The following is an 11,777-nucleotide window of genomic DNA, read 5'->3' on the forward strand; positions in this document are numbered from 1 at the left end:
CTTGTCCAGATCACCCTGACGGGCCTTCTTACCCTCAAGCAGATTGGCACTTCCTCCCAACTTTGTGTCAACTGCAAACTTACTCAGGGTGCACTCAATCCACTTGTCCAGGTCATCAGTAAAGATATTGAACAGGACAGGCCCCAGTACCAACCCCTGGGGAACACCATTTGTGACCAGTCACCAGCTGACTTTAAGTCCATTTACCACCACTCTGTGGACCCAGCCCTCCAGCCAGCTCCTTACTCAGCAAAGAGTGTACCTGTCCAAGCCATGGGCTGCCACCTTCTCCAGGAGAATACTGTGGGAGACAGTGTCGAAGGCTTTCCTGAAGTCTACGTAGACTATGTCAACACCTTTCCCTCAACCACCACATTGGTCACCCAGTCATAGGAGATCAGGTCGGTCAAGCAGGACCTGCCTTTCATGAACCCATGCTGGCTGATCCCCCAGCTGTCCCACACATAGTGTGTGATACCTCTCAAGATGATCTGTTCCACAACCTTTCCTGGCACTGAGGTCAGGCTGACAGGCCTGTAGTTCTCCAGATCCTCCTTACGACCCTTCTTGTAGATGGGAGTCACATTGGCAAGCCTCCAGTCCTCTGGCACCTCTCTGGTTGACCAGGAACACTGATAGATGATGGAAAGCAGCTTGGCTATCACCTCCGCCAGCTCCTTCAACACCCTCAGGTGGATCCCATCCGGCCCCATGGACTTGCATTGCATCCTATATCCACCATTTATCGGGGGAAAAGTCTGTAAAATATATTGTCTAGAAACTCATTAGAATGAAAGAACATTCTCCGCAAATCTACAATCGCCATACACACTCTGGCTTAAGAATAGTGGGAAACACACTGTTTGTAAACACAAACATTGTGTTTACTGTGGGAAACAAAAAAATATATATTTTTTAAACAGAAAAGCATTTGGTTCTGGTGAATGCTGCAAAAATGAATGCAATTTTTAAAAGGCTGAGGTTCTCAATATAAATAGAACTACCAGACAGCTCAGAATTTTTGGTTTTGATGACAAAATACTGAGCCAAAACTTTTATTTTGACATATGAACAAAGGATAATCTATTGACAGCAGCAGGTGTTTAATTCTATGAAGCTCAAAGAGTACAATGGCTGTTCAACAACCTCTTTTACATTCAGTATAACGTAACCTGCAAATAGTTCTGTTCTACCTGAAATTGAAAAAGATTTTTTGGAGACTTTGACAAGATAAAAACAACAAGTCTATGTTAAGATTTCACACTTGTGATACAGTTTGCTTTGGACTGGAGTTTTGTGTACATATGCTTTAAATCTGATTCCTTGAAAGCAAGGAATATTGGTACTCTAACAATTTGACTAAACTCCAGCAAAGGCACGACATCTGTGTCAGGTAATATAGAGGCCTGAGTTCTGTTTTAAAGTTTGAGAAATAGGAGATTTTAACTTTGCAAGAATAAGCATTTTTTTCATCTCTGCTTGTGACATACTAGAAAGAGCGTAGTTTTTTCAACAAATACAGGTCAAACTCAGTACTTAAGAAAGCAATTTTAAAGAGACATGAAACTCGTAGAGCTGTCAGTGCAAAACAACTGCTGGAATTGTATACAACTTAGAGTCAATGTCTGCTTTATTATGCTTTGTTTTTTTGTTGTTTTGTTCATATTTAATAGAACTACTGACCATAAGACTCTCATTTCAGAATTTTCAAAGCAAAACTCTAGTTTGGTTAAGTATCATCGTAGGTAGAATGAGTACATGTAGCTTTTTCATCATTCACACAATTCACATTTTTCTTGAAGCTCCCTTTACAAAAGTCATGACATCTTTGTTAATGGTTTAACACTGAATGCATCTAAATGCCTCATGGCTACTCTCTTACTCTCCCTCAACAGAAGAGGGAGAAAAATGCAATAAAACATCCTGCAGGTTGAAATAAGGACAGCAAGATTACTCACCAATTAATGCCACAGGCAAAACAGATTCGGCGTAGGGAGATTAATATAATTCATTGTCTATTACTAACAGAATAGAGCTATGAGAACCAAAAAGAAAAGAAAACACCTTCTCCTCCATCCACCACCTCCTATCTCCTCCGCTTGAGCAGTGCAGGGGAATGGATGCTGCGGTTAGTCTGTAACTCTCTGCCCCCTGCTGCACCACAGGCTCCTCCATAGCTGCACATGGAGACCTGCTGTGTGGTGCCTGTGGGCTGCAGTGGACAGCCTGCTGCAGTGTGGGCCTGTCCTGGGCCGCAGGGAACTTCTGCTCCGTGCCCGGAGCACCTCCCGCCCTCCCGCACTGCCCTTGGTGCCTGCGGGGCTGCTTCTCTCACCTTCCTCACTGCGCTCTCCCAGCCGCTGTTGTGTGTGGGTTTTCCCTTTCCTCGGTCACACCCGGCATCGCTCACAGCTCAGCTCTGGAGCTGCTGGACCTGGCTGTGTCCTGACATGGGGCAGCGCTGGGCTCTGCTCGGAGAGGTCATTCCTGCCTGTAGCACCTCTGTTACAAAAACCTTGCCATGTCAGCCCAATACAAACTTTTTTATGAGCACATTTTACTGTTTTTGTTTGTTTTTAACCTGGTTTACTTTTCTTCTTCCAAGGATTGGAAACAGATCAGTGAAACACAGCTACAGCATTCCTTCAGGGGTTGCTCCTTCACTGTTTGAACACCAATGTATTCTTGTTGCTCAGAACTCTTGGGATAGCTCTCAGCAGAATGTACGAACGTTAAAAATACATATGTGTGTGTGTGAGGGGGAAGAAATACATAATCAGAGTTAGCACAAAAATACGTGAATAGAATTACTGCTTACGTAGACTACCAACACACAACTCACAATTTGTCTGCGAACATGTACAGGTGAGGCAGTGAATGGAACACTCAGTGCTTGTCCTGTCCCCTGACAGCTTCTTCAGACCTGCCCAACCCCTTCCATTCTGCATCTAACTCATTTTCAAGTCAAGCTTCTTGTCATCTGAGTAACAAAACAAAAAACAAAAAACCCATCCATCCTTCAACACAGTGGGGTCAGAGAAATGGCATTTCAAGTTGTCTGTGAAGACTAAGGCTGTTCCAAACATCCGTTACAATTTAGAATTTGTCTCTGACGCAAACAGACAAGAAAGATGACAATATGTTGGCATAGCAGGTTTTTAGGTTAACAGCTATGCCAACATCTTGCCTCCCTTCCAGCTCTGCATAAAGGAACTTCTTAGGAAGACATTTGTAGGAACCATATAACCTCTTAGTACATATAATCTGAAATAAATAGAAATCCAAAATTTAGGTAGAAGCTTTACACTCATATAAAACATCTGAGTATCAATCCCACAGCACAGTGTACAGTAACTCTCCCCTGAGTTGTTTTTTACCCGTGAGGCTATGTGATCTAAGAAAAGCCCTGACAAAGGGCCATTTGGACTTCTGTGTTTGCCAGTGTTTGCTTGTCTATTCTTCATAAGGCAACAACACAATGAGGATTTCCCTTAACAATGCGCTGATGAAATCCTGCACGGTGCATGTTAGACGTAGGGAAGTATCTTCTATACAGTAGCAGAAACATATTCTGAAGTGACTTCATTTTAAATAGTCATTTTGTAGATTTGGTTGATCTCTTCACCCTAGATTCACCTAAAACAAACAGACAAAAAAATATGCCAAAGCAAGATATTTAAAACACAGTATTTTGCTGTTAGAAAATTGTATCAGTAGGCAATTCCACAAGACACCCTAACGACACAGCACGCTCTAAGTGATCTGAAGAAAATGTGTTCCAGTGAATCCTTTTAAAAGCTGTGGCTTTCACACAGCATTGCCTCCTTCACGTGCTACAGTTCTTACCAGTGTCAAAGTCACAAAGCAATTTTCCATTACCATTTATAATCCAGAGCTGTGTAAAGAGAAGAGCTCAGACAGCAAGGCATGTTTGAACACAGTACATAAACAGAATGGAAAACATCACAGAGCTAAGCACTTTATCACACTTCACAATGACAGAAAGAGCATGTTTTATTGTTTTTGTTAACCTATGTCTTTAATTAACATTATAATTAGAATGTAAGCTTCCATTGTTTCACTCAACCAAAGGCCTCTTTCACCTCTGGTTATTCTCTTGAAGCAAAACAGTGCAGAGTTGAAGATGTGAATGACATAACATTCTAGATTCCCTTCAGAATTGCTTCTAAATCTAGTTTAAGGAACAGCTGTTAAATCTCCCACTGGAAAATAATATTCCACCAGAGTTTTCCAGTTTGGCTACTCTATCTCAGGATAGGAAAGTTTTAATTCTTCAAGACGAGAAGCAATTTATAAGTTCAAGCTTATTTTATAAAAATTGTGGATATACTGAAAAAACAGGATTACCTTTTTTATCTAGTTTGTCTTTGCTAAATATTTCCGCCCTTACAATTTATGCTGTAAATATCCCTGCAGCGTGTATGCTTACATACAACTTTTCTTTACTTTTAAAGATATCTTATAAATTAGTATAGTTACGATAAAAATTCTCCGGTGTCTCTGGAGGGCAGTGCATGAACTTCAGCTTAGTCTGGACTTAGACCAAGGGAAGTATTACTTCAAAGCTCATATCCTAGCTGTGCTGTCAACCCAAAGATTCAGCATGCTGTATAACCTAGAACCCACCAACTGGTTCAAACCACTGGCAAGGTTATGCTTTGCAGCAGTTACAGGCTGCCTTTGGAAGTTAAGATCCCTTTTTAAAATCACCACTGAAGATGAAATCAGACCCCAAGGCTTGCAGAACGACCATTAGCAACTCGCAGGACAGCGCAATTCTGACAGTCTACTGAGAAAATAAAAAAATTTCTTGTGAAGAAATACAACAACTTGTAAATCTAATATAATTAATTGTATTTTGCAGACTGTGGTGCTTCTCCAGAGATCCTACGAGCTAACAGGACAGAACAGGTTAACTGCCCGGCAATATGTCGGACACTACCAAATGCACTAAGCAAACCATCTGCTGAAAGATCCGTTTTCTGATCAAGTAGAAAAATTAATTGTAGCTAATAAAAACAGGGGTGGGAAGGCTGAATGCAGGAGTATATTTTTCTCAGTGACTTGCCCTTTTCATCTGTTTACTCCGATTAAAAGTTCAGTAGCAGTACACAGCTTCAGTACAACCAGATACGCATACAACGTGGACAGCGAACAGTCTACAGGCTGACTTCATTAAAGCCTTTCCCCCTCTCACACTGCTGCCTCACAAAAGCAAAACCATAAATGTAAAAGTATCTTGAAACAAACGTTAAACTCCTCATAACATTCAGCCTGCAATGTCCACGGAGGGCAGAAGGAAAGGGAGGACTAGCTATTGTTAATCTATTTCACTGTGACCTTGCAGCAGAGAATGCAACAATGCCTTCTAGCCCCCAGCATCACACACATTCTGTGTATAGATGTGCTCTGATCAGCTTTAGACATCCAATATTTAAAGTGCTGGCAGCTGCCTGGAGCCTCTTCTGTGACACAGCTCCCACCACTGGAAACAGCACCTGAGCTGGTCTTAGCAGAGTGTGTGCAAAGGAAGACATCAGGAAAAAACGGGCAGCCTAAGAGGTACAGCTTAAACCCTGTGACTATGCAGGTCTGATAACGTTAAGGTTTGCAAACGAATTCTGAAGCTTCATAAAACTGGGAGTTTGGGACATTCCCTGAAGGATCTTTGTTTTTAAAACAAGTATTCTGGCAGCTTCTGACATGCATTAACTATTTCAGCATGTTTTGTCATTAATTATAGAGACCATGCCTTATTTCCTCAGAAAATTAGCCTGAATTTTTTAAAGATAAGAATCTGTCATGAAATGATTTAATTGTATTTTAATTAATTTTCATCTGTTGCACTGGTTAAAGTATTTTTTTATCTGCAGAATAGGCACATTTTCTGAAGAAAATAAATGTTTTACTTTAAAGAAACTAACACCAGGCATGGAAACACAACACGGCTGAAGTGTCACATTTTTAATCCTGCTGGACTGGTGAAAAATCAGGAGGTGCTCCAAAATGCAAGGTTATCGAGACCAAAGCTCTCCCGTGGACCAGCTTCTCAAAGAATATTTGGCAGAGGACTTCTGAAAATCTCAACATATTCTGCACCAGAAAGCAGATGAAGTGAATGAGCAGGCAACAGCTTTCAAGTAGATTCAGCTATCAGTCTTTGAAGTCTTCAGGTGGGAATGCATAAACAATAAGAAAGCAGCAGCTGGAAACAGAAGAGACACGGAGCAGATCAAAATGTTCATTGAGGAAAAAGTTGGAATTTTGTCTTATTGCTTTTTAAAGGATTCAGAACTATTTGTTTCTCACACCAAATTACTTGGCCAAAGAGAATTCTAAAAACTATTCATCCAGTAATATCTATTCACTTACTCCAGGATAAAATGCTACTTCTAATTGCACTTGACTAACTAGAATGGTTCCCTTTTGCCAGTTGCAGGACTTTCCATAGTCATTTTCCTTGGATATTCATTAGGCTAAATGTAAAAAATTCCTCTTTCTTCTTCACTACTCCCAGCACTTAAGAGATCTCTTAAGAGCGTGATCCGTATCATTTTCCTGCACGGTGGCAAAAACGACACCAGATTCAGAACTCTGATGAACAGATTCCAACTAATTTACTGGATTTTGGATGGAGCCCATTACATCCACATTCACTTTTTTTTTTTTTTTTTAAGTTCCTCATTTTGCCTCTGTGAAATTGAAAACAAACAAACAAACAAAAACACATGAATACAGATTGTGCAGATTTTCTTCACTGTTACATCTCCATGCTGAAGCCCGTGGGGGAACGACTGACTGTCATCTTCCCCCATAAATCAATATACTCATCCCTCTGATAATTTATAGCTTACTTTGAGCTCATTTGGTCTTCACAGCTAACACCGTTACCAGAGATGAACTGATGATTTTCTAAACCATAATTTTTGTCCTTAAAAATCTCCAACTTTTTTGCAGACAGTTGTGGGAAGAGCAGAGTTCTATAGCATAGAGCGCACCTTCTGAGAAATGTGGTATCTGTCCTTCTCCGGATCACAAAAAACGTGTATTTTCAAAATGAGAGATTATCTGGAAGGTAGCAGTTCACTGATGTATCCCACGGAGGCCTTTTTTCTCAGATATTCTGAATTTTAAGCTTCTGGAAGAATCGGCAACCTTAAGGTGCTCGAGCTAGATGGGTTTGTTCAAGTATTTAACTGCATGGCACTGAAATTTGACAGGCCAGTATAGAACTTCACCTGATGAGGATGAAGAAGCTGACCCTTACTCAGCTGTCTGGTCTTACCATTTATTTTCAAAAAAACACTAGCTTATAAGTTTGTTTAAAGACACTGTAACTTCAGTTTAACTTCGTTCATTTGCATACATACTTATGAAAATAAACATTTCATCAATATTTGAAAGAAAACAATACACTAGGCATGTTGCAGTGGTAATGTCCGCAACATTAAGAACATCTTTGAATGATGTTGCATATTAGACAAAAAGAAAAAAAAGCCTAAAAAACCCAATTTCAAGGAACTCACGTAGAACTGGATGGCACCACAAAAAATAAAAATAAAAAATAAGAATAGCCAAAACATTTGATGCTACAGACCTGCACGTGTATCTGCAATCCTTAATTAGAAAAGAAATCCCTGCAGCTTCATTGTAAGTCATTGCACTGAAAAAAATACTTGCAGGATGAAAGCCGTGTTTTTTTACAATTCACTGCATGCGATGCAGCTCCTCAAGTAAAATTTCAGCTTCTTCAATAAAGTAATTTGTTACGCCAACTTCAAAAACTAGAAGTGATATTATAGTCTCAGAAAAACAATGTTGTTTAACTAGAAAGTTCTAGAACTTAACTAGAAAGCACCTGCTACCCAAAACTGAACTACTAACTTATGGGATATACAGTAAAATAGACTGCAAGACTAAGAAGAAAACTAAGCAGAAAAATATTTTTCTAAAAAAATTAAATCTTTTTTTTTTTTTTTCCCCAAAAGGGTCAAGTACAGTGATGGTTGTCATCAACTAACCAGCAAAGACATTTTATAAACATGTATTAAAACTTTTAACCCATCTTTACCATTAAAAATTGATTCAACTGATGCAGTAAAAATCATTTTGGATTGCAGAGCCCTTAAGATTCCCCAGTCCTCCATCTGAATTCTGAGGCAGTGTTTTGTAAACACATCATTTGGTGGCTGACTAAACGGCCTTCTGTATAAGCAAATTTTGCCACTGATCAGGGGTAAGCAGGAACAGATGATTGCTTGCATTTGGAAATTAGACTGTGAATGAAACTAAAATAAGGTGATGTTGCTCTGTTCCCCTGTAAGAATTCTATCCTTCCAGGACACTCTGTGAGGTATTAGTACCAATAATATCTTGATCATGAAAATAATCTACGTCATTTCTCTTAAGGAGTATTTTGTATACTGCTACTATACAAGTTCCACAGTGAAAGGGATCTATCGGACACCTCTACCCATTGCTTGACAAGGTCAGCATCTTAACTTCCAGCTCACAAAGAAGTCAGATAGGAACGACAGAAAACACACACTCTTTGGAAATCTCACAAAGGTAAATGCTGTCATGCGAAAATGTAAGCCTGCTACATAGTTTTACGTTCCTTACTGTCTAAGAACACCTTTGGTTTCTTCCCTTATTTGTTTAAGCACACTAAAACAAAGGCAGTTCCCAAGGCACAGCGTGCAATAGCAACAGGGAAGCATACCCACTGTCCTGTTCATCCAAACAACTTTATTACTACTGATGTCCTAAAAAAGAAGTACCCACATCACTTGTCTGAGTGTAGGATGCTCAATGGCCATGGGATACAGAGAGATGCTTGCAAAAGGCTTTCATGTGCAAAATTCAATTTAAATGCAGCATGACGCATCACTGCTGAACTAAGGGCAATACTCTGTCATCAGTATGTTGCAGTGATTAAAACTTTCAGAACCAAGGAACAGGGCACAGTTCTCATTCTGCAGAGCTGCAGAATTCAGAACGGTCCAGGAATTTGGCAGGTATGCCTAAGCCTTTACGATTTCTACCTTGTGGGTTTCACTTGGACTGCACTGTAAGGCGTTTATGAAGGGCTTGCATGCCAATAATGGTTCTTAATAATTATTAATCTCCTGGTTCCTGACAGTTTAACAACTAAAGCTAGAAATAAGGTACCTCACACGAGGTACAAACTGTTCTGCAGCCCACAGGCTGCCAGTGGTTCAAACCGTTCCACCTAGTTCCTCCATTTGGTGTACAAACCAGGAACTGATTCCTGAAAACAGGAAAGCATTGAGGCTGCCAGAAAAGTTAGTGTAAGCCTCAGACAGATAGACAGTATGGGTCAAGTTACCTATGCATTCTGGTTGTGTCATTATAACCATAACATATATGAACATGATCGGTCATGAGCAATTTTGCAACCAACATTTTTCAAAGAATATTTTCGTTATTCAATGTTATTCTGTGTTCTTTGCTGTATTTCTGCTCCTGGCCCTGTCATTCTCAGATGCACTTCTAAGGAAGGTGTCCTTTATTACTCCTGGGTAACTTCTTACAGGGGCAGGTGTTTTGCAAATGCGTTCTTATGATTCAGAATGTTCTTAAAATAGGAACATGCTGTCCACCAAAACCTAAGTAGTTATAAAATACACTGATTAAGTAAGGATCCCTACCATATCAAGAATATTTTTCTTGGAAGAAATTGCAGATTTACCAGGGTTGATCTGGATTCCTCATTTTTACGTACGGTTTCATCCTGCTCCGGGCCAAACCATGGAAGATTTGTATCTCTGTTGTGGTCTCAGTCCTTTTCAGTTCACTCATGGAAAGCTGGCCAACGTCCACTGCAGCATTTGCTTCCCACTCATCTCAAGATCTACATTTCAGACATTGCCAGTAAAGACAGCAATGGGAATAGGTTATTCTGTTTTCAGGTGAGAAACTCTTCTGCAACGGCAGCATATCGTGCAAACACCTACAGCAACCTGTTTGCTTTCCAAAGTTAAAAAAAAAAAAACAACAATGAAACAATAACAACAGACCCAAACAAACAAAAACCAAACACAAAATCCCTGCTATAGCTACTTGCCCAAAGTCCAAAATCTGAGGTCAGCAATTGTGCTAATGCATTTCCTTTTAACTTGAAGGTTGCGTCCAATTTTTACAGTTACAGGGACCCTAGATTCTTCCACTCCCACATGCTGTTACACCATTGTCTACAAGCAGTGGGTTGCTGCTTTGAAAACAACACCTGGCTTCCCTTGATAACGAAAATCTACTCTTGATTTCAGAGGCTCAAAACTTCCCCACAAAGGGAAGTTTTATTTAAATTGAGGATTCAGTCTTGAACTAAGCAACTACAGCTGCACCATCTGAATTTTCTTCAGTCCTCCCACACAGATATGCACGTAGCACTTACTAGGCTATCTACAACCATGATACCTGGTTTAGAATCAAGACATAAATACTGAAGAATTAAACTATAAAATAATAAAATGCTTGCTCAGAATACATTTTTTTCTCCCATTAGCACCTAATCCTACTGACTCTTAGCAGAACATGCGTGGGCTCAGACGCTGCCGAGCACTAATAGTTACAGAACTCTTTTCCTTTCAGAAACGTAAAGTATAATATTCATCACGAGTGCAAGTTCTATCTTGAAAAAAAAAAAAAAATCAAGAAATAGATCTACTCTTAAAACCGCGCCCCTGAGTGCACGTGCAGTGCAAACGTTTAATCCTGCCTTATCGTTATTGCTTTATTATTGTTTTAAGCAGCTTTCTGAAAAACAAAGCTAAGCGGACCTCAGGTGAGGTATCAGAGGGCGGGTGGACGACGTGGTGACAACAGCAAATGCCATCTAGTGCTCCCCGTGAATGAGAGGAAAGGAAAAGGGAGATTTCCCTTTGCACAGTGCAGAGCACAGGTCCATAGCCTCCACCACCACTCTGCTGTCAGAGACCTCACCTGACGGAGATCCCAGCAGCCGGCAACCTCTCAACCACGCTGCTGCTGCAGAGTAACCTGGTCTTCAAAGAAGCACGTTGAAAATACGCACATAGAACTCCTTTCAAAAAGTGCTTTCAGAGAGAAAACAGCAGGAAAGCGCAACATACTGTAGCGCTTATATGTTACAGGCTCATTTTTAAGAGCCCAGCCTACAGAAACGTGCCGCGCTCTGGCCTCAGCTGCACAGAACTAAGAGAACCAGCTGGATGCAACGAAGGAGCGAGCCCTCGCGTGAGCGAAAAGCAGCACGTCCGTCAGCATCCACAGAGCGCGGGGCCGCAGGGAAGCATCAGCTCCGCAGGAGGCGGCCGCGGCTCTGCACCCTCACCTGAGCGGGCAGTGCCTGCAGGGCCGCCCTTCTCCCTTCGCTTCGCGCAGGATTCACTCGTTCGCCAGCGCTCCGCGCAGACGGGCATTTCGGTACGCTGCCGCTCCTCCGAAGCCCGTTCCGCGCCAGCACGAGCACTCCGCGTCAGACCAGGAGCTCACCTCGCCCCGGTGGCCGCCCGGCAGCCCCTCGGAGCCGCGCACGCTTTCGCCCAGGCGGCGAAACCCTCCAGCAGCGCTCACCAGCGCGGCCGGCGGGACACCCGGGGAGCTCCGGCCGCCGTCTCGGAGCTCAGCTTCCCGCCCTGGCCTTCCCGCAGCGACCGGTCCCCGCCGAAGCAAAGACTCCGCGCTGCTCACTCTCCGCACCAAGCTTGCTCTGGCAGGGCCCCATAGCCGCCGGTCCCGCCCCGCCCCGCCCC

The 11,777-nt window shown here is 41.8% G+C and overlaps 1 long non-coding RNA gene across 3 annotated transcripts; it reads right to left on the reverse strand.

The window, feature by feature from the left end:
* Positions 1-3,194: 3,194 nt before the first annotated feature.
* Positions 3,195-11,742, reverse strand: LOC110391084. Of its 3 annotated transcripts, XR_002433972.1 has the most exons (4): positions 11,357-11,742; positions 10,987-11,048; positions 9,734-9,895; positions 3,195-6,226 (listed from the first exon to the last, which is right to left on the reverse strand). It is a non-coding gene; the product is annotated as an uncharacterized LOC110391084 (long non-coding RNA). The 3 variants fall into 3 exon arrangements; XR_002433973.1 differs by lacking the exon at positions 10,987-11,048 and having other exon boundaries at positions 9,767-9,895; XR_002433971.1 differs by lacking the exon at positions 10,987-11,048.
* Positions 11,743-11,777: the final 35 nt, after the last annotated feature.

This window comes from Numida meleagris, unplaced genomic scaffold (genome assembly GCF_002078875.1).
Source record: "Numida meleagris isolate 19003 breed g44 Domestic line unplaced genomic scaffold, NumMel1.0 unplaced_Scaffold294, whole genome shotgun sequence".
In the NCBI taxonomy this organism is placed as follows: Eukaryota; Metazoa; Chordata; class Aves; order Galliformes; family Numididae; genus Numida; species Numida meleagris.